The 23,899-nt window shown below is 37.5% G+C and overlaps 1 protein-coding gene across 8 annotated transcripts in view; it reads left to right on the top strand.

Moving 5' to 3' along the window:
- CDK14 (cyclin dependent kinase 14) overlaps window positions 1-23,899 on the top strand; it is an 835,688-nt gene that overhangs the window by 284,125 nt on the left and 527,664 nt on the right. Inside the window, exon 1 of one of the 8 annotated variants that reach the window (XM_037019859.2) lies at window positions 4,068-4,326. The exons of the other annotated variants lie outside the window; for them this stretch is intronic. The gene's annotated coding sequence lies outside the window, so the exon portion shown is untranslated. Of the gene's footprint in view, window positions 1-4,067; window positions 4,327-23,899 lie in introns of those variants that run through there. 8 annotated transcript variants of the gene reach the window in all.

Here is a 23,899-nt window from a genome sequence, read left to right as displayed (position 1 = left end):
GTGGCCCTGTATGTGGTCTATTCTGGAAAATGTTCCATGTGCACTTGAGAAGAATGTGTATCCTGCTGCTTTTGGGTGTAGAATTCTGTAGATGTCTGTTAGGTCCATCTGTACTAGTGTGTTGTTCAGTGCCTCTTTGTCCTTACTTATTTTCTGTCTGGTGTATCTGTCCTTCAGAATGAGTGATATGTTGAAGTCTCCTAAAATGAATGCATTGCATTCTCTTTCCCCTTTAATTCTGTTAGTATTTGTTTCAGAAGTGTCGGTGCTCCTGTGTTGGTTGCATAGTATTTATAATGGTTATATCCTCTTGTTGGACTGACCCCTTTATCATTATGTAATGTCCTTCTTTGTCTCTTGATACTTTCTTTGTTTTGAAGTCTATTTTGTATGATACACGTACTGCAACACCTGCTTCTTTCTCCCTATTGTTTGCGTGAATCATCTTTTTCCATCCCTTCACTTTTAGTCTGTGTATGTCTTTGGGTTTGAGTTGAGTCTCTTGTTAGCAGCATATAGATGGGTCTTGCATTTTTATCCATTGTATTTCTCTGTGTCCTTAGATTGGTGTATTCAGTCAATTTACATTTAGGGTGATTATAGATAGATATGTACTTATTGCCATTGCAGGCTTTGGATTCCTGGTTACCAAAGGTTCAAAGGTAGCTTCTTTGCTATCTAACAGTCTAACCATAACTCACTTATTATGCTATTATAAACACAGTCTGATGATTGTTTATTTCTCTCCCTTCTTATTCTTCCTTCTCCACTCTTTATATGTTAGGTGTTTTCTTCTCTACTCTTTTGTGTTTCCCTTGACTGCTTTTGTGGGTAGATGATTTTAGTTTTTGACTTTAAGTAGTATTTGGTTGTTCTGCTTTCTTTGGTGTGATTTTATTTTCTCTGGTGACATCTATTTAGCCTTAGGAGTGCTTCCATCTAGAGCAGTCCCTTTAAAATACACTGTAGAGGTGGTGTCTGGGAAGTAAATACCCTCAACTTTTGCTTATCTGGGAATTGTTTTATCTCTTCTTCAAATCTAAATGATAATCTTGCTGGATACAGTATTCTTGTTTCAAGGCCTGTCTCTTTCATTGCATTAAATATATCGTGCCATTCTCTTCTGCCCTGTAAGGTTTCTGTTGAGAAATCTGATGATAGCCTGATGAGTTTTCCTTGTAGGTGATCTTTTTTCTCTCTCTTGCTGCTTTTAATACCCTGTCCTTTTCCTTGATCTTTGCCATTTTAATTATTATATGGCTTGGTGTGTCCTCCTTGGGTCCCTTGTGTTGAGAGATCTGTGGGCTTCCATTGTCTGAGAGACTATTTCCTTCCCCAGCTTGGGGAAGTTTTCATCAATTATTTCTTCAAAGACACTTTCTATACCTTTTTCTCCCTCTTCTTCTTCTGGTACCCCTATAATGCAAATATTTTTCAGTTTGAATTGGTCACATACTTCTCTTAATATTCTTTCATTCCTAGAGATCATTTTATCTCTCTCTGCCTCAACTTCTCTGTATTCCTGTTCTCTGATTTCTATTCCATTAACAGTCTTCTGCACCTCATCCAGTCTGCTCTTAAATCCTTCCATTGTTTGTTTCATTTCTGTTTTCTCCCTCCAGAATTCATACCTTAGCTCTTGCGTATTTCTCTTCATCTCCATCAGCATGGTTATGACTTTTATTTTGAATTCTTTTTCAGGAAGATTGGTTATATCAGTCTCACCAGGGCCTGTCTCTGGCTTTTGAGTGATTTTTGACTGGACCAGGTTCTTCTGCCTTTTCATTGCGACAGAAGTGTTTGCAAGCGAGTGGCACATATATCAACTGGGAGAACAAAGTTCCTTCCTGCTTGCTGGTCACCTTGCCTTTCTCCACTGCTTCTGCCATTTAACCGCATACAGGGAGCAGCATATGAGTTAATTCCCTGAGCTGCTGTGGGTGGCGCGGCCCTTGGGATGGCCTAGGGCACTGCCGCAGGTTGCAGGTGCATGGTGTGTGTTCTCCTACGAGATCAGCACCCCTTCTTGCTTTCTGGACTTTGCACCAGCTTCCTCTCCGTGTGCCCGGTAACAGTGTGCAGGGGGCAGTCTCTGGGTGTGGCCCGGTTAACTGCGTGCTGGGAGAAGATTCTGTGTGGTTGCTGTTGGCGGGGCTGCTCCCTGGCTGGTCCGCAGCAAAGGCGGGTCAGCTGGTTTGCTTGCAGTGCTAGCAAGGGGGGGGAATCAACAGCAGGTTGCCGTGGTGTGCTTCGGAGCTGCGTTGCCACCCTGGGGTTTAGGGCACCTGAAGTTCTTTAAAATTCCCAGCCTTCTTGGCTGAGTGTGCCAGGACGATTTTGTCCACCTGTTAAAACCCTTATCCCTTTAAGACTTCTAAAGCATCTGCTTTTCTTTTTTCTCCAGGGAGCTGGCTGTGGGATCGTGTTTGCAGTCTCCATCTCGGATTTTACTTTTCTGTTTCTCTAATATCCAGTACACCATGCAATGCGTGTCTTTGCTCCCAGTGCAGATAACTAGGGCTGGTTAGTTAGCAGTCCGTGCTCCCACTCCCTCCCCACTCTGATTCTTTTCCTCCCTCCGGTTAGCTGGGGTTGGGGAAGTTCTCAATTCCTGCTGGGTCATGGCTTTGTATCTTACCCTTTTCATGAGATGCTGAGTTCTTGCAGATGTAGTTGTAGCCTGGTTGTTGTACTGTATCTTCTGGTCTCTCTTTTAGGAATAGTTGTATTTGCTGTATTGTCAAAATATATATGGTTTTGGGAGGAGATGTCTGCCACCCTGCTCATGCCTCCATCTTGAGAAATTCAGCTGTTATTTTTTTGTTTTATGAGGCAGCATATGATTAAATCCTATATGACTCAAGAAATGCTGTTAGTTTTGAAAAAGGGGTTTAAAAGATTTATGAATAAGGTTTTGTGTTGCAGCAAAAAATAAAATTTAGTATTTTCATAGTGTCATTCATTAGCATGAAGGTGAAGATGGTTTGAAAATGGGGGATGGGGAGATGATACCTTTAAATCAGTGAAGGGTATATGCTTTTCCCTGAACTTTCTGATTGTGTGTACATCCTCTTGGGAGCTGTGGGAATATTGGCAAGTCACCATTGATATAGTAATTACCCCCTCTTGTACTTTAACTTCTTAGTTAAGTGAGTATCTGTGAGGTCAGATTTCATGCCTCAGTTTAAAAAATTTCTTGCCTAATGTTATTCTCAGTTGTATTCTTGTGTCTCCAGTTTATGCCCTTTCGTGGTTCTGTTTCTGAGGATAGGAAGAACTTTAAACTAGGATGAATTGTAGATCAATCACTGTCCTGTAGGGGTCGCTTTGAGAGTAGCAGTTTGGCATCCTTCCTTGCCACCTAGCACCGAGTGACATGACTTGACACAATTAACTGGAAGATTGTACGATCTGGTTTGTATTGATTAATTTTACTTTTGAGAGTATCAGCTCTAAGCCCACCAAGAATCCTGGAGCTCTTAAACTATGTATTTGAGCACTGTAATTCTATAAGTGCTACACCTATATATTTTTTGCCTCATCTATTTGGTGCATGGTTATTTTAGAGTTTCTCATTATGCTCCATTTGCATATGACGAATATGTACACATAGACCTATTAAACTATGTTAGTGACTTTTGCAGCATGACTGATGCTAGCCTAAACTTGGCCTTATATAGGATCTTAGATTATTGTTTAATGGGGTTTTCACTGAAGACACTAGCTTCAAGTGCTTTTAAAAAATTGAATTGAGCATGATAAGGTGCATCCCTTGGATTAAATATTTTTCTTGCTATGCAATCACCATTAGCTGTTTGGCTCCCATTCTGTATTCTTCTGAAGCAGCCCTGCATTGCAAATCAATATCTTTCTGAAAAGACAGTGTGTTGTGAATCGCCTGGACAGCATATGCACGGTTACTTTGGCTGCATTGCTGCTGCAGAGCCTGGATACTCTGCCTTCCTGGGAACTCCACAGGCAAGTCCATCGTGTTTGGAGAAAAAAAATTAGATTTTTTTGGGGAAAAAAATCGAGCCATTACAGCTGTTGATACTGAATGTTAGCATGATCTTTGTGTTCTTCTGAACCATTTTTGGTTTTATTCCACTGAGATTAGCTTCTCTTAGGTGATTTCTGTTTTGTGTTTTTTTTTTTGGTTTTGCTTCCCCCTTTCTTGGTTGTAGTACAGCCGTACCATTTCAGCTTGCTAGTGCAGAAAGATGTGAATTCAGTTGCTGTATCAGCCTGGCCTGGTGCAAACACATTGCTAGAGACATGTTAAAGAGTTCCAGGTGAATCGAGCCTGAGAGAGACAACAGCAAAACGGTAAGAAGGAGCATGCTTAAAATTAGAGCAAGGGTTTTAATTTGGAGCATCTCGGCAAGTCTGAATCCTGACTCACTCATTTACAACTTGAAAAGGATTCATTTTATGCCTGTCATTTTACTCGTCCCCTTCTATTTAACTGCCAAAAACATCACAGATTGATGGAAGGGGTATTTCAATTAGGAATCTGACAAGAGGTTACTCATGGGAGAGTCCCTTGAGGCTTCTGAGGCTACTGCTTGCAGTTTGTAAACACCAGTAGCAGTGCTGAGGAAAAGGTTTAGTGACTGTTACTTTGCCACAGCTGAGTCTAATTTCTTCTGAAACCCATCTTATTTATTATAGCTTAAAGAGATCTTGCAGATTGTTTTGCCTGGCCATGCTTGGCTGAATGCCCTCTGAGTCCGGCCAGTGAAGGACGGGAGAGCACTTTTCTCCTTTGGGTAAACTGATGTCTATGAAATAGCTGTATTGGATCTGAGTGCAATAAGCATCTCTAATGTATTAGGGGTCTGAGAATTCCTGTCTGCACACCCACCCACTCTACTCTGGAGCACAGAGTGCACCTGCTTTAAGTGTGTGCTGCCTGGCAGAGGTCAGTGTGCTGGTATTTTGCATCATTACACCTGTAGTGGTTATGCTTTCATGTACGGAAGTGATAGTCCTTCGTGCAGTTCTGCTTGAAGTGTTCGCTCTAATAGTGGACTATTAGCATTTTGGATGCTAATGGAAACCCCTACATGCCTGAAGGACCAGGGCAGCAGACAGCCTTCTCCAAAATGATGCTTACCTGTTCATAAGGAAGATAACAATTGAGAGACAGAAATGTAAACCTGGATATCTACAGAGGTTGAATTCCTGTTTCCTTTGTTAATTGGTATTGAGGTGGGGGTGATTACAGTTGAAAGACATGTTTCAATATCATTCCAAGTGAGGCTTCCACAGTACATGGTCCTCGTGAATTTGTAGGGATCCCTCTGTTATATAGGTACTTAATGTTAAGGATCTTGGCATTTGACTTTCTGCTTTAAAAATAGTCTCCTTACGTATACTTTAACTTAGTAATTCACATAAGATATAAATGGGTAGGTTGTGAATGTTAGTTGAAAAATCATCAGCAGCTTGCTGTAGTATGTTGTCAATTAGCCAGTTGTGTATAATTGTGTGACCCAAGTGTTTTTAAGACAAAATAACTGAGTATTTGATATGCTCTTTGAGATAAATATTGATAATATGTTAGGGTCCACTGGAATTTTTTGGGGGGAGCCTTAAATATGCTTCTGTATTCACTCAATTATTTATCATAAAGATTAGACACCAATTTTTGAGAATATGTGGCTTTTCTTCCAAAGAGAGTTCTTTTATTTTGACCATTTGTTATTTCCCAAAAAGTCAAGATGGACTATAAGCTATTCTTTCCCATACTTCAAATCTTCTTAAAAAAAAAAAAAAACCAAACTTTTTCCTGTTAAGAAGATGATGTGTCCTGTGTTTGCTGTTTCTTTTTCTGACCGTGATGTGTTTAGCTATTTATATTTTAACCTTCAGTCTGTGTAAGCTGTGAGGTTTATTTTTTCACCCTGTGATGGAAGAAATTGTACAGATCCAAAAAGTAAGTAATTTTTTAGAAAGTGAGTAGCAGAACAGTAATATGACATTGACTTTACAATCATGCATTGTTTTAGTCCTCATGCTACAAGCATTTATTGGGCATCTACGACATCTAAGAAAGACATTGTAAGACCTTTTGTGAGGAAGCACAGGTGAAATAGATGCACTCCCTTCCCTGAAGTAGCTTAGATGTCGCAGCATTGGTATTTTTCTCTGGACTATGCTCCATTATACTTTGTCATGAATAAGTAAATTTAATGCTTTTTACATACTATATTTCTTACTTAGGAGATCCCTTCCTCTACTTTCTTTTAATCATTTATTAAATAAGCATTTATGGAGAGTATACTGTGTACACAAAACAGATCTTTCTCTGTCTGCGTAGAACTTACAATGTACTCCTTTAAACTATTTCAAGGAGAAATTTGGGGGCAAGTTTTTTCATCTTGGACAGTTGTGGAGCTGACACTGTATGCTTTGATCTTTATTTCATTTTTAAATTGTGATATAAAATATACATAACAAACTTTACCATTTTAACCACTTTGAAGTGTGCAACTCATTGACAGTGAGTGCATTCTCAGTATTCTGCCGTTATCACCACTGTCCATTTCCAGAACTTTTTCATCATCCCAAACAGAGGCTCTGTACCCATTAAATATTAACTCCCCTTTCTCCCTCCCTCCAGCCCGTGGTAATCTCTAGTCTACTTTCTGTGTCTATGAATCTGCTTATTCTCCGTACCTCATGTTGTATCAAGTGGAATCATATGTATTTGTCCTTTTGTGTTTGGATTATTTCCCTTAGCATGTTTTCAAGGTTCATCCATATTGTAGCATCTGTCAGAATGTCATTCCTTTTTAATGTATGCTTTGGTTTTTATATGGAAGAGACAGCAATTTCCCCCCCTTTCCCCCATATGATTCACTAAATGAAGTTCCCATTACATGGAACACTGTAATAGATAATTTAGAGATACTAAAAATAAAAGCCTGTGGGGAGGGGCAAGGAATGAGGGTTAGCAATGCTCCGACGGAATGATGTATAGATACATTACATTTGGATTCTTTACATGGCCTGGTAATTGAGCATGATAATTGGGCTACTTGGTTTTTTCATGTCAGTTCTTTGCTGAGAGAGAGCAACAATCGGCTAAAGAAGAAATGAAGGCTGGACTGTGGCTTTTGTCTTTATAAACACTGGAATTTCATCCACTCCACTTCTAGTTCCTTCTTGACTTCACAAGCAAACACTGATCATGTTGAGATCTTCTTCCAGAACCGGAGACTCTCAGAATTGGCAGATTCTTTAGCAGTTGTGTTATCTAATTGGCTCATCTTCATTCGTTTGGCCAATGGGAACGTGAAACTCCACAGTCTCCTGGTGCCCACCGCAAGCCTTCTTTCATTCCCCAATGCTCTTCGTGGAGGACGTGCAGTCTGAAAACCCCAGCTATCCTCTGAGTTAGATAAAGAGGAATGAAAAAAGGATGTAAGCTTGATACCATATTAAGCAGTTTTTCATTGGAGGAGGTAAGCCAGGCTTCATCAATGTGGTATTCTTTCTCAAATTTCTCCCTGATACTGCTGCTCTTAAATCCAGATGGTTTTTCAGAGGATCTTTTTTAGAAAGCCAAGTTTTTAAGACCCATGTCCACATTTATCTGCCATCAACCAGTTTGATGATTCTTACACTGGATCAGTCAGCAGTTTGTATCCATGCCTTTAACATACTATTCAGGAAACAAACATATATGGAGGAGGATGTTTCAACACGGCACTATGTAATGCCTGTGTCATCCCATCTTCCTCATTAGCCTGTCCTTCTAAATCTTACTGCTTTCTGCCCTCCTCCTTAAGTATTTTGCTGTTTAGGCTTGGTTTTTAATATGAGACTGATTCAGAATCAGATTAGTCAAAAACATGTTAAATTTGGATAGTGGAAGTAGGGGGAAGGAGTGGAGGATGGGTTCGAAAACCTTAAATCACAGAGCAGTTATTTTGCTAAACTTTAAAGTGCTTTTGTTTTGCAGCAGCAGGAGAGAAAATGAGAGAAGTATTCCAGAACAGGTCTGTCTTTTGCTGCTTCTCTTGGGCCCTAAGTCCTGAGGCCACGTACAGAAGGCAGCCCCAGGGTTGGTAGTCCCGAGGACACGTAAGGAGGGCAGCCCTGCAGTCAAGAGCTTGAGTGTGGTAGGCAGAGTCGTAGAATAAACCTGTTTCCTTAGCTTACTCTCTGTGTGACTGTGGACATGTTCTTTAATTCTTGTGTGCCTCCAGTCATCTGTAAAATTGTGTAATAATAATTCCTTCTGGGATTGTTGTAGAGATAAGTGAGGAAATGACCTGTAAGCATTTTTCATAGTAATTCTTATGTAATGAGAGCTCAGTAGCTTTCAACCCCATTGCCATTGTCATCTAGAAATCTTTAATTTCCATCTCTTTTATATCAGCTTGTTTTTTATCTTGCCCCAGATCCTTCGCCCAGTACAACAAAGTTGTCTGATTATTGAGCATATATGAGAATTCCTTAAAGTTACTGAGTTTGAGGGGATAAAAGGAGGATGTGAAAGAATGTTCTTGTGTTCTATTTATCATTTGGCAGGTTTTGGAAATATACATGTTCTCTAGACTTCTTCTGCCCACCTGACACTAGTTCACTCCAGTGGCTTACTCCTCAGCATAATAAGATCTTGCTAAAAAGACAAAGATAGCAGTGAAATACTCCTGGAAGCACTGGGGCTTGTTTCCAGATGGTGGACAAGCAGGATAGGTGCATCCCACGGCTCTGCTTTTGTTCACCTTGGGTATCTCAGGATTCACTGGACTTTTCTCAGCTATAATTTATAGTCCTCATGAAATCAGATTTTATTATTAATGGGTTGCTGTCAAATTTCTTATTGCTGAAATTTTAGCTCTTTACAATAGACGGACCAATTGTTAAAACTTCACTGAAAGATGCTTCCAGGTTCATCGTTCCCTGTGTTTCTCTTCATAAGCTCTCTGTGGTTAGTGACCCATATGTGATTTTCTGAAAATTTAAGAGCTTCAAAAGTCAATCCTTTATTGAGCGATGCCCTATATTTTTCTGAATTCACTGGTGGGGTCTGCATCCAGATTTACTTTAATAGAATAAAAACGTTGAACTTTTAAACTTTGTTACACAATCCTGATATTAGTCATTAATTATTATCCAAGCATTAATAATACATTTAAATTTTATTAAAGATGGTTATTGTAGGTGAGGAGGTATAAGTTGTATTTATTTATATAGCCATCTGTTTCAGAGTAAGAAGACAGTGCACGATTTTATTTCTCTTTCAGGGAAGGAATTTAAAAATATTTATAATCTTTATTTTTAAATGCTGTTCATATGGTTACCAGGGGAAAGAATTCAGGTCCTAATGGATCAGTCAGTACCTTCAGTATTGTTTTTTTCAGTTTTCATTTTTAATGCTATTGTGCCTTCTGGATGCTTTATCTTCTGTGAGGGACAGAATAGTGAGCTACAGATATTTGAAAGGTACAGACATGAAGAAAGAACTAGCCTGGTTGAGTACAAAGGTATGGATGGTGAAACTCAGAAGAGAAACAAAACAGAATTCAGAAGGCACCTGAGACTGTTGTTTACACAACCTTTGAAACAAATGGGAGCTTCTCTCATCCTCATGATGTTTTTAAAAAAGCCTCAGGTACTAAGCATATGTATACAGGCAGAAAGCAGCCTGGACCATGCTATTGATTTCAAACATCTATGCATCTGAGCTAATCTTGATCTATTTGTTGGTTATTAATGCTTTGACATTGTAGACGTTTCAAAACTGCTGAGGTTAATATTAGTGAGGCCACCCCATGCCAGGTTATTTCACACCTCTGCACAGTGTGTGGTCCTTTAAAACACACTCTGGTTTCCCCTTCTCAGGTAGAACCCAAGACAAAATCTAATAAAAAGAAAAGCTACATTTAAACCTGTGAATTCTATGAAAGAGGGGAAAAAAGTCCCTATTTGCAGGAACAGACTTTTTTTTTTCTTTTCTAGAAAGAGAGCTTTAAGGCAATAGTGTCTTGATGAAGAAACTAATTAGACACGCAGTGTGAGCCACTTTTGTACCTGGATTATTCTGTTTTGTTGAGAACAGGTATTCCACTTCTCCCTGGAGCTGTGGGAATTTTGTAGGTTGGAGTAGGCTTTTGCTTTGTGGAATCTCAGTGGAGCCACTCCCTTGCTGAGTGTGGGGATTCTTATTTCAGTTGCCCCAATTCTGAGCCCTCTGTCTATAAATGGGAGTGGGAAGGCAATACAGATGTCAATTCTAATATTTCACTTCCCAGTACTATATATTCATTTGGCCATATGTTAGGAATGTCACACTCCTAATTCTGTCTTTTTCCATGATGATATTTTAACTGACATATAATCATAGATGTCAAGTGGGAGTCAGAAAATTCACATATATTCTTTTCCTCCAGATGTGTTTGAGGCATTTAGTAATTTATTGGTATTAACAGTGACTGAAAGATTCCCATACTTCCATGAATTGTCTTGTCCTTCTATTTGGAAACAAGGGTTCATGTTCTTTGGTCTAGTCTGGGGTGGGGAGTGTTCAGCTATGCCATGCAGGCAAAGGGCTTTTTTCTTCCTCAGGGGAGGACCTGTTGGAGGACATGTGTTCCTCTTCACAAATAGAAGTTTCTCTTAGAATTTAATTTTTATACCATGAAGTGACTTCCTTCTATTTTTTTCCCCCCAAAGCTACCAAATAAACTCTGGCAAATAAAGAGCAAAGCAAGATTCTTTTCTTGGCTGGGTTCAGTTCTCCTTAGAATAATTTTTTGGTAGTTGTTTCATAAGTATGGTAGCCAATGGCAAAACAACACTTCTGTATTAGAAACATATAAACAAAATATCTACACAGAAAATAATTTTACATATGCTGTAATAACCCCTGTATATCCTTCTTTCTTTACTCCTTGTTCATTCAAATCTCATTGCTTTTTTAAAATTCATAAATATATTGAGTGTACCTTATTGGAAAGTTTTATTTCAGAGGTCAAAATTATATGAAATAATTATTTGAAATTGTCATGATCTTTTGTGGGAAGTTAGAGCAAAAATGTTAGCCAAGGAATATTCAAATGATAATCACTTATGTTGTACCTAATGATGGAAACATATTTTGCCTCTAAAACACTTGACTTCTCTCACAATCTCAGTCCCTCATTTGAACTCAACAGCAGAAACCTATCATTATGGTGTTTAGAACACTGCACCTCAAACTTTAATGTGTACACAGGTCCCCCAAGGATCTTGTTAAAATGCAGGGGTGGGATCAGGGATTGGGATTCCAGGTGATGCAGCCCTGCTGATACACAGGCAGATGAAATCCTGATCTGCAAAAGTAACTACATTCTGAAAAATGTGTATAGGCCACAGCTAACTACAGTGAGGCATTTCTACCCTTACTGTGAGTGTTCATTATACTTCCTGTTAAATTTATGAACATGCATGAAATAAGGAACCTAGAGGTCAGTAAATATGTGCATCTATCTCTGTGAGCCTATAAGCAAACCATATCTCTCTTATCTAAATCAAGTGTGTAATTACAACTTGAGGGAAGGCAACTAAATAAAATTTAATTTTAGCAGTATGTATTAAGGTTTAAGTTGCTGGCAAGACCATCTAAATATTTCAGAAAAGGATTAACAGAACAATTATCAAACCTTTTGGTGGTAAACACTGCCACCCAGTATGGGCTGTAAGAAAACTATAGTTACCAAACCAGCATAAAGGAATGTCGTATCCTCGGGAGTTCTCCATTTAGCTGTGTCCATTAGCCGATGGACTCAGGATTCAAATGAAATTAGGTCAGACCCCAAAGAAACCAGCAAGTAGAAAAACAAGCATTTTAAAATTAAAATCACAACAGTAGACATTGAATTCTGGTGAATGAGAGCAGCTGGTGCAAGCCTTTTCATTGACTGGGAACGATATGGCTCAAAACATGCCTCATTTTTATGTACTTTCTCAGGAGTAACGTTTTTTAATGGCCTATGTTAAAGGGGAAGGCTTCTAATAAGGACAAAAATCCATCTTTGAGTCACTGTTAACAGAACATGCATTCCATGCCATCTTTTGGGCTTTGGAGGCATTAAAGAAATGAGAGAGAGGGTTTCTGTGCTCAAGGTTGTCACAGTCTGTCATGGGAATAGGAGAAACTGAGCAAAACAAAGACCTCCCACCCCTATAAAATAAACCAAACACATAGAAACAAATTCTGCTGTGGCTTGTATGAAAACATACAGTGCAGCACATATTTAAGTGACAAATCATGAGGTATAATCTAAAAATGATGTCGTTTTCAGTGAGGCCATTTTGGTAGTGACTTGGGGGCACCCAAGAATTTAGTAGAGCATCCAAGCCCATTGCTTTTTCAAAATTCCTTAATATATTGGGTGTAACTTGAAAATTCTATTTCCAAGTTCAAAATTATATTAAAGAATAAACTGAAATTACCATGGGAAGTTTGAGCAAAAATGTTACCCTGCAAATATTGGAATGATTATCATTCATATAGTACTCAAAGACTGAAACAAATTTTACCTCTAAAGCGCTTGACCAAGGGTGACAAATGTCCTACAATGCAACGTGAGTGCTGCACTGAGCTGCTCATAAATAATTCGTCAGCCGGAAGGCCCAGGATGCCATCCCTGAGAAGCATTGCCAGGATTGTGGCGTTAAGGAAGACCCGTAGAGATGGTGCTATAAGAAGTTCTCGTGGTGTGAACCTTTCTGAACCCTTAAATCCTAAGGGGCATGCAGTGTAAAAGGAAACACAGCACAGTGAATTTATATGTCTGGCCTTATCTAGTTGGATGCATTTAAAATCATTTACTACCTGTAAACTGCTGCCTAGAGTTCATAATAGAAAAGCTGAGGTGCAAAAGATCTTAAGAGCTGTTTACTCCAGCTGTGTGATTCTACATTTGAGAAGACAGATTCACGGAGTTTAAATGACTTGTTCTAAGTCAGTTAGTTCTGCCATATGGGCAGCAGGTTTGCCTGTATATTAATGAGCTAATGTTCTGAAGAAGATTTTAGGCATGATCTTAGTTTTGATAAAACATAGCTCTAAGTAAAAAAACACTCATGCATATATCCCTTAGTGTACACATAGATGACATATCCTGTATCTTTGCCTCCTTTTGCCATTTGCACTGCCCCCTCCATACACACACACACACACACACACACACACACATATGAGAAAGAAGATGGCTACAGCCAATGAGAGGACAGCATACTTTTAGATCTTGTAGGTTTAGGTTAAAGATGAAGGCAGCTGTCATGGGTTATGATTCCAGTGGCATTAGAAATACTTCCTACTTTCTCCCCCTCCTGCCCCACCTATCACCTGATCACCAAAATTCTTTTTACAAGTGATTAAGCTTTTTATTATATAATGCTTAAACTTCAAATAATTCGAGAGGTAATACTCTGAATGAAGTGTTCAAAAACTTATAAATGACTGATGATGTTTTTTTTAACTGGAAGGAGATTTTGAGAGAAGATACTGAGTGGGAGAAAGCCATCAGGCCCTCAAGGGTTAATGGGTGAGGGAAAAACAAACTTAGGAGGTTGTTTCAGTGTCAAGATTTTTGCTTATTTCTGGTTGGCGCTGGACCTGTCGTGGGTACGCCTTTCCTGAGTGTGGAGAGACCATGCCTTAGCTCACTGCCTGATGCATGATGCATATTTACTGTGGGTCAACTTGGAGTCCTTTAAACCAATCCTTTTCTCAGTGTTTGCTTTCATGAAGATGGTGGAGTGAAGAAGTAGAGATCACACTCTGAACTCTAAAATGCCAATCACCAGAAAATGGTTGATTCAAAGGGACAATTTTCAGCCTGAATGAATTCACTTGAAATAAATGCCAACCTTAACTGAGTAAGTTCTGCTCTTTCAAATCCACTGCTGTGAGTTTGGTAGGCAGTTGTCTGGATTTTACATAGCCCGAAGCTAAAATTATAGGTCGAACTGTGACTTTTGAAGCCTCCAACAAAGTTTGTGTTTCTGAACAATATTTACCCAGTTTGAAGACTGCTAGCTGATGTATAAATCCCTCACTATTAATGAGGAGTGAACCAAAATAATTGATTCCTGTGAACACTCATGTATGGATGTATCTCTAACTTTCTTTGAAATTCTAGTTGCTGTAGGATTTACTGGAAAAAATAATAAAAGAATGGAAGTTTATTTGGCATCTGGGATTTCTTCTTCTTATGTTTTCAAATACCACAAGACATCTCTGCTTAGGTAAATTTTGTCTCTTCAGTTTTTAAATGGAACAAGGAATTTAAAATGCAGTCACAGAAAAAATAAACCCCGAACTCCCATTAGTACTGGAATGTCTGTTGTTTTTAGTCAGCAGTGATAGCACATCTGTTTACTGTGATTGGCTTTGGGCAGACATACAAGATATGTTTTCCTCTGGCCCTGGGACTTGACAAAACCACTCTTAACCTATGGAAGCCTTTTACTTATCATGAATTAGTCAAAAACCCTTTACCAGACCCTCCAAGTGGAGATTTGAAGGGAAAGGTGCTTTTGGGGGCTACAAGACTATTAGAAAACACAGTCTTTGCCCTTTGGAGAAGACAATCAGGTTGTTGAAATTTAAGTATCACAAAAAGAATAATTACAATGTAGGGTATGCAATGTATTGGAGCAGCCTGTATGTACAACCACTGAGGTGATTGTTAAAAAGGGACTGGTCTGACTGGGTGGGATGTAATCAACAAGAGCTTTTGAGCAAAGGTAAAATGAGAGAAGTCTTTTGTATTGAAGAATAATTGAGATATAATGTTGTATTAGTTTCAGGTGTACACCAAACTGGTTCAATATTTACATACATTACGAAATTGCTACCGTAAATTCAGTTACTGTCTGTCACCATACAGAGTTGTTACAGTATTATTGACTATATTCCCTATGATGTACATTAATTACATCCCTGTGTCTTATTTATTTGATAACTGGAAGATTGTGCCTCTTAATCCTCCTCACTTGTTTCTTTTGTCCCTCCCCAACCTCCTCCCCTCCCTCAACCATCAGTCTGTTGTCTATATCAATGAGTCTGTTTCTGTTTTGTTTATTGTTTTGTTTTTTTAGATTCCACATATAAGGGAAGTCATATGGTATTTGTCTTTCTCTGACTTATTTCACTTAGCATAATACCCTCTAGACCATCCTTTGTTGTTGCAAATGGCAAGATTTCATTCATTTTTATGGCTGAGAAATATTCCATTGTATATGTATATATGTGCCACATCTTTTTTATCCATCCTTCTGTCAATGGACACTTAGGTTGCTTCAGTATTACAGGCTACTGTAAGTAGTGCTGTTATAAATATGGGGGTGCCTATGTCTTTTTGAATTGGTGTTTTCATTTTATTTGGATAAATAACTAGTGGGGTTATTGGATCATATGGTATTTCTATTTTTAATCTTTTGAGGAACCTCCATACATTTTCTACTATGGCTGCACCAATGTCCATTTCTACAAACAGAGCATGAAGGTTCCATTTCCTCCACATTGTCCCAGTGTTTGTTATTTCTTGTCTTTTTGACCAATCTGTAGTTGTGTGGTGATATCTCACTGTGGTGTTGATTTGCATTTCTCTGATAGTTAGTGATGTTGAGCATCTTTTCATGTGCCTATCAGCCCATCTGTATGTCTTCTTTAGGTTCAGGTCTTCTGCCCAATTTTTAATTGGATTGTTTACCTTTAAAAAATACTGAATCTATGAGTTCTTTATATATTTTGAATGTTAACCTATATTATCAGTTAATATTATCATATCTCATTCCAGTATCTTCTCCCATTTAGTAGGTTGCCTTTTCATTTTGTTGATGGTTTCCTTTGCTGTGAAAAAAGCTTTTTAGTTTGATATAGTCTCCTTTGTTTATTTTTGCTTTTGTTGTCCTTACCTGAAGAGACAGATCCAGTACATTAACAAAATAAAAGATAAAAATTATATGATCATCTCAATAGGTACAGAAAAAGTATTTGACAAAATTCAGCATCTATTTATGATAAAGAAACCTTAACAGAGTGGACATAGATCAAATGTACCTCAACCCAATAAAGGTCCTAAAGACAAGCCTATAGCTAATACTCAATTGTAAAAAGGTGAAAGCTTTTTCTCTAAGATCCTGAACAAGACAAGGAAGCCCACTCTCACCATTTTTATTCAACATAATATTGGAAGTCCTGGCTATAGCAATTAGTCAAGAAAAAGAAATATAAGGCATCTGAATTGTAAAGGAAGAAGTAACATTGTCACAATGTGCAGATGACATACTATATATAGCAAACCCTATAGCCTCCATCAAAATACTAATAGAACTAATAAGTGAATTCAATATAGATGCAGGATACAAAATCAGTATATAGAAATCTGTTGCATTTCTGTACACTAATAACAAAGTAGCAGAACATATTGTTAAAATGTCTGTATTACTAAAAGCAACCTATAGGTCCAATACAACTCCAGTCAAAATACTGATGGCATTTTTCACAGAACTAGAACAAATAATCCTAAAATTCATGTGGAACCACAATAGAAAGACCCCAAACAGCCAAAGCAATCTCAAGAAAGAAGGACAAAGCTGGAGGTATCACATGCTCCCAGGTTTCAAACTATACTTCAAAGTTATAGTAATTAAAACAGAATGGTGCTGGCATAAAAGTAGGCACAGATCAATGGAACAGAATAGAGAGCCCAGAAATAAATCCATGCTTATATAGCCAGTTCATCTATGACAAAGGAGGCACAAGTATACAATGAGGAAAAGACAGGCTCTTCAAATAATGGTGCTGAGAAAACTAGAAAGCTACATACAAAAAAATTTTGAATAATATACTGGGTCCATGGCTTGGTGTGCCTTATGCTGAAGGCACTAACAAAGTGTATGTAAAGGACAGTGAAAGAGAGAGTCCAAGAATTTCCAAGGCTCTTCTGTGCCTGGAACATCCACAGCTAGTGGCCTTAGTACTTGGTCAAGTGTCCATGTTTTTAAAAATATGAATGGCTAATAAATGTAATTTTGAAAATCAATTTATCTCAATCTAAGCATTAATTATTGACTTAATTAAATTTCCTTAATTTCAAATACTAATTTAGTGTGACTGATTAACATATTTCAGATACCTTAAACAAAGAAAATATGCACAAATATGATTATTGCTAATTATATTACTCATTTACACTTACCCTGTTTTAGAACACCAATACTGTGGATTAAATTAATATCATTATTATTTCTGTATTTGTTTTTATACCTTCCTAGTATATATATCTCCTTATTTGGGTTCCTTCTAGTGGTTTCAGTAATAGTATTTTAAAAAATCTTCTTTGTGTTGTGTAACCTTTACAAATCCACAAGTAAAATAATACTTTATCAGTATAGCCAGGGTTATAGGATCTGAGTTTTTGACTGTTGTGGTCTTAATTGCTTTTTCCAAAGTGATCCAGATCTGAGTCACTGGTTAGAAGTCGAGTTTCCTTTTTACTGTTAAATTTCACTTAGTGATTAAAACTTATTTCCAAAAAAATGCCTTCCACATTGGTGAACTTCATTAAACTTCACATTAGTTTTCTTTGCAATCTGATTCCTCTTCACCAGATGTATTCTTTGTAAAATATTACTTAGGCAGCATCGCATATCCTTTAGTCTGTTACTCTATTACATTGACCTGTGTTCTATTATCGGAGCATCCCGAGTTTTACACTCATGCTGCTTATATCCTCTTTCTGCAGATGCTAATCAATCATTCCTCTTCTTGATATACAGTTTTTACTTTTACTAATGCTGCTTGGTTTAGTCACAGTTCCATGTGTTCAAAACAACCAGATTCTATTTATATTCATGCTGTTATGATATAACTACCATTTGCCCTTTATATTAACTTGTCTTTCTTGAAATCATAATGAACTCCTGGTCTTTTAGTGACTTTACTTTTTCCATTTAACAATAGTTTTCTTTTCCTTTTGATGCGCAAAAACATAATTGCAATTTAGCCAGTAGGAACCCCTATTGGCACATTTCTTTGTCCTCCTAGTATTGTCCTTGACCTTTTTGAGAGAATGCTAGTTTTCTGGTAACAGCTGGATATTTCACAGCTGTTTTGTGCTTCCTGCATGTGAACTGGAATTAGGTTACCTTCCAAAGATTCCTCTTTTCATAGTGGAGAACTGAAACATAGACCAAAATCTGGGCACTAGGTGTGCTCATGAAAGTTAGTAATGGATCAAAGGCTACTATTTGATGGTTGGAAAAATCTGCTCTTTTCTTTTCTTACAGTGTGAGGTTATATCTGTCATCGAGATTTTCTACTGCACTGACCAAAGCATTTTATTGTGGGAGGAAGGACAGATTGTATTTGTGGAGGTGAAAAGTTTATTTAGATTACTGACAGGTTATAGAAGGATTCAAATGAGGATTCAGGAGTGACACTGATGTATAATCTGGTTTCTAGAACCTTTTTTTATTGCTAGGACTTCATTTCTGCTCATGCTTCTTTTCAAATACTCTGGGTACTTCAATAATTTTATTCTACAAGCTACCAAAAATTGTAGCTTTTTAGGGGTAATGAGCCCAATTTTTTTTCTTCACCTTGCCTGCATCCTTCTCTAGACCAAACCTCTCTCTCTTCTCTTCAGGGTCTGCAGGGTGAGTTGCAGAAGAGCCTGGATTCTGCTTTGTTGTGCTTGTGTTAACAGAGATGTCCAGATCATGTTTAAGTTGTTTGCCCCAAATATTGGAAACTTGAACGTTTTCCAGAAAGTCACTTTGCCTTATGTGGAAAACTCAAGTATAGATTACATTCTTGGATGAAGATGCATGCACAAATTGGGTGCTGATACTGATATTATTCATGTAAACCCTAGGTGAAGTGGAGACCAGCATCAATTGTGTATAAACTTAATTACGTAGAGAACTTGTTGATGGACTTTCTAATACTGATAGAGTTACATCGTGCAGAAAACTCTAAGTGTGTGTCATTCATTGATAGTGGTCATAAGAATCATCACTTATTTTCTCTGGGATCTGATACAGTGTAGCAGATTCAGAAAAAGTTGTATCTACAACATGTTCCCAAGAACTGTTTGTTCAACTGTCAGAGTGCCTCCAGCAAATTCAGTGAAGTGAATGTATTAGTTTTCTACTACTATGTAACACATTATCACAAACTTATTAGCTAAATCTCCCTTGCTGCAGGTTAGAAGTCCAGCATGGCACAGCTGGTTTCTTTGCTCTAGGTCTCACGGGGCTGAAATCAACATGTTGCTGCAGTTGTGGTTCTCCTCTTGCACTCACGATCTTCTTACAAGCTCACTAGTTTTTGGTAGAACTCATTTTCTTGTGGTTATAGGACTGTGGCCCCCATTTTTCTACCTTTGCCACCTAGTGACCTCTCTCAGCTCTTAGAGGCTGTCCCATAGGTCTGTGCCATGTTGCCTCCATTTCAGTTCACAGCATGAAATGTTTGCTTTCTTCCAGGCAAGCCAGATCACATCTCTCCTGCTCTTTCTCTGTCCTGTGACCAGGTGGAGAAACATCTCTACTTTCAAGGAACTCACCTGATTAGGTCAGGCCCTCTCAGGATAATTTCCTATTTGCCGTATCACAGAACATAATCTTGGGAGTGATCCCTCATCATGTTCACACTCAAAGGGGAGGGGATTATTCAGAGGAGACGGACATTAGGTACCACTTAAGAATTCTGCCTAGCACAATTAATTCATAGTTTAAAAAAATCTTGTTGTTAACATTCCATGAATATATATATGTTTATTATTTTTTTGTCAAGGCTGCTGTCTTTTTGACAATAATTTTGAATAATAAGTGTATCAGAGCTTCAGCCCTTTTAGCAAGAGAGCAAGAGGACTACTTATTTGAATGAGCCTTCTTAAATGTGATTTGTTAATTTGATAGAACCTTACTGAGCTTTACTGTGAGCCAGGCCCTGAATGAGGCACTGTAAGAAAAGGGTGCAACAATGGACAACATTCTTGCCTGCATGGAATTGGATAAGAAGAAAGTGAGTCTCAAATGTGTTCTGCTAATGGGGTATCCGGAAAGCATGGCACTCTGCAAACCACTGTAGGATACTTTAAAATTATCTTGTGAACTGAACTAGGAACTAGCTAGCAAGAAATATGTTTGTGCATATAGTAAGTCAAATCACAGCCATAGGTATATTTCCATACAAGTATGCTGTTTCCAAGAAGTTTATTCTGTGTTAATGATTCTTTTCTACTTGTATTTTGTTGTTTGCTAGTAAGTGATAAAAATGATAAATGTGAAATGCTTAAGAATGTTGGTGGGAAATATTTTAAGTTTAGAAGTTTGTTGAAATACATTTTTTTCCCCTTAAGAAATTAGGAGAAGGCTGCTGGTCTTGTGTCCTAATGGTGAAATACTTCAGAGAAGCTGATTTTCCATGGGTACATAGTTTGCACTGCTTTCAGCAATTATCGTGTGCCATAGTCAGATCCACTAAGAGAGCCTTAGTGTAAGGCTTGAGGAAGGCAGACAGGCTTTACTTGCATCAGGTTCTGTGATACTTTCTCTTGCTTGAATTGTAACACTCAGAGTCACCCAGATTCCCATTTGGAGTACTTCATCTGTCTCTTAAACTTCACAAATAACACTGGGAGTTTTAGTTTTGTCAGAAATGGTAAAATGATAGGCAGTAAATGAAAGGTTTATTTGAGTTTGTGGGATGTCGTGAACTGGTTAAGAAGTTCATTCTTTAAGCTTTGATGGAGCCCTTACAGCTCTTCTTTCCTCTGCTGACATGTTGAAGTGACATTTGTCATGTAGCCCTTGCTGGTATTTTTTGCTTGGCTGTATTAGTAGACAAGTGTTACAAATTTATACTTCATAGTTAATTTTTCTGCATATCTCTAGAAAGAATTTTCCACATATGTTTTCCCATAAATACAGAAAAAAATAATTTCTGTGTGATAAGGTCTATTTTCCTAAAGATAGTTCAAAGACCTTGAAAAAAATAGAATGTATGGTTCAGTAGAATGTAGGGTTAGCTCCATGTTCTTTCTGGCAAACTAAGACCATAAACTAAGGTTTGTGCTTCCTAGTGCTACTTTCAAGGATAGGGTTGGGGTCCAAACATGGTCACCAATTTCCCATTATTCACTTATCAGTTCATTCACTATTTACATCTTTTTATAACATCACTTATACACATTTATCACCTCATTTAACTGGTATATGTATATGTAAATCTCCTTCTAAGTTAAGTAAGTGACTGTTAATATTTTATGGCAGAAACATGGAGGTTACCTTCTTCCTGAAATTGCCACAGTAAATTGGAAGATCCATGAATATGATGCTCGGTTTTGTGTTTTTCCATTTAGTTTTTACTTCTTTCAGCCATGTTTTACAGTTTCTGTATATAGATCCTGCATATATTTTGTCAGATTTATCTTTAAATATTTTATATTCTTTGAAGCTGTTGTAAATTGTTTTTTAAATTTAAAATTTATGATTGTTAGTGGTGTTGAGAAATACAAGTGATTTTTGTATATTGATCTTATGCTTATGATAAACTTATTAATTCTAGTGGCTTTAAATTTTTTTTTATTAAAGTATCATTAATATACAATCATATGCTGGTTTCAAATGTACATCACAATGGTTCAGCAGTCCCCATGATCCACTTATATTGTGATTGTGAATTATTGTGCCCTTTTATCCCCCTCCTGTGAGTCTAATGCTGTTTTGTTCCTTCTGTCTTTCTTTGTTTTTATATTCTACAAATAAGTGAAATCATATGGTATTTGTTTTTCTCCACCTGGCTTATTTCACTGAGCAATAATACCCTCTGGCTCCATCGATGTTGGTGCAAATGGCAGGATTTCTTTTCTTTTTATGGCTGAATAATATTCCATTGTGTATATGTACCACATCTTTTTATCCATTCATCTACTGATGGGCACTTAGGTTGGTTCCATACCTTGGCTATTGCAAAAAGTGTGGTGATAAACATGGGGGTGCACATACCTTTTTGAATCAAGAATTTTGTTTTCCTTGGGTAGATTCCTTGAAATGGAATTACTAAGAAAAATGGTTTTTCTGTTTTTAATTTTTTGAGGATTCTCCATACTGCTTTCCACATCAGTTGCACCAATTTGCAACAGTGTAGGAGGGTTCCTGCTTCTCTGCATCGTCACCAGCATTTTTTGTTTCTTCTCTTTTGGATGTTGGCCATCCTAAATCGTGTGAGGTGATACTTTCTTGTGGTTTTAATTTGCATTTCCTTGATGGTTAGTGATGTGGAGCATCTTTTCATGTGCCTGTTGGCCATTTGTATTTCTTCTTTGGAGAAGTGTCTGTTGAGTTTCTCTGCCCATTTTTTGATCAGGTCATTTGCTTTTTAGGTGTTGACACATATTAGTTCTTCAGGTATTTTCAATGTTAATGCCTTACCCGATGAATTGTTTATGAATATATGCTCCCATACCATAGGATGCCTTTTTGTTCTGCTGTCAGTGTTCTTTGCTGTACAGAAGCTTTTTAGTTTGCTGTAGTCCCATTTGTTCATTTTTTATTTTGTTTCTCTTGCCTGAGGAGATGTATCTAGGAAGAAGTTGCTCATGCTTATTGAATAGATTTTTGCCTATGTTTTCTTCTAAGAGTTTTATGGTTTTATGACTTACATTCGGGTCTTTGATCCATTTTGAGTTTACTTTTTGTGTATGGATTAGACAGTAATCCAGTTTCATTCTCTTACATGTAATTGTCCAGTTTTGCAAGCACCAGTTGTTGAAGAGGCTGTCTTTCCACCATTATATATTCATGGCTCCTTTATTGTATATTAATAGACCTTATTTGCATTTCTATCCTGCTCCGTTGATCTATGGGTCTGTTCTTGTGCCAGTATCAAAATTGTTTTGATTACTTGACTTTGTAGGGCTTGAGGTTAGGGAACGTAATCCCCCCAGCTTTGTTCTTTCTCAGGATTGCTTTGTCTATTTGGGGTCTTTTGTGGTTTCACATGAATTTTAGTACTATTTTTTCTAGTTGCTGAAGAATGCTGTTGGTATTTTGATAGGGATTGCACTGAATCTGTAAATTGCTTTGGGCAGGATGGCCAATTTGCAATATTAATTCTTCCTATCCATGAACATGGGATAGGTTTCCATTTATTGGTGTCTTCTTTAATTTCTCTCATGAGTGTCTTATAGTTTTCAGAGTAAAGGTCTTTTACCTCCTTGGTTAGGTCTATTTCTAGGTATTTTATTCTTTTTGATGCAATTGTAAATGGAGTTTTCTTGATTTCTGTTTCTGCTAGTTCATTGTTAGTATATAGGAATGCAACAAATTTTTGTGTATTAATTTTGTATCCTGCAACTTTGCTGAATTCAGTTACTTCAGATGGTTTTTTGGTGGAGTCTTTAGAACTTTCTTTGTATAATGCCATGTCATCTGCAAATAATGAGAATTTATCTTCTTCCTTACCAGTTTGGATGCCTGTTATCTCTTTGTGTTGTCTAATTCTGTGGCTAGGACCTCCAGTACTATGTTTAATATCTAATGGCCTCTTTGTTTTTTGTAGATTACATTGGATTTTCTCTATAGATGATAATGTCTTCTATAAATAAAATCAGTTTTACTTCTTCCTTTCCAATGTAGATACTTTTTATTGATTTTTTTCATTTTGTGGTATCATCTAGAACTTATAATACAATGTTCAATCAGTGTGATAAGACTGGACATTCTTCATTTCTTAGGAGAAAGGCCATACATTTATCACCATTAACTTTTATGTTAGTTGTTGTTTTTTTGTAGTGCCCTTTATCCAGCTGAGGGAGTTTCCTTCTATTTTTAAATTGTTGAGTTTTACCATAGATTGGTGCTGGATTTTGTCCAGTGC

The sequence above is a fragment of the Manis javanica genome, chromosome 6, assembly GCF_040802235.1.
Source record: "Manis javanica isolate MJ-LG chromosome 6, MJ_LKY, whole genome shotgun sequence".
Lineage (NCBI taxonomy): Eukaryota > Metazoa > Chordata > Mammalia > Pholidota > Manidae > Manis > Manis javanica.
The sequence above is the reverse complement of the archived record's forward strand: the minus strand, read 5'-3'. Positions and strand labels throughout refer to the sequence as shown.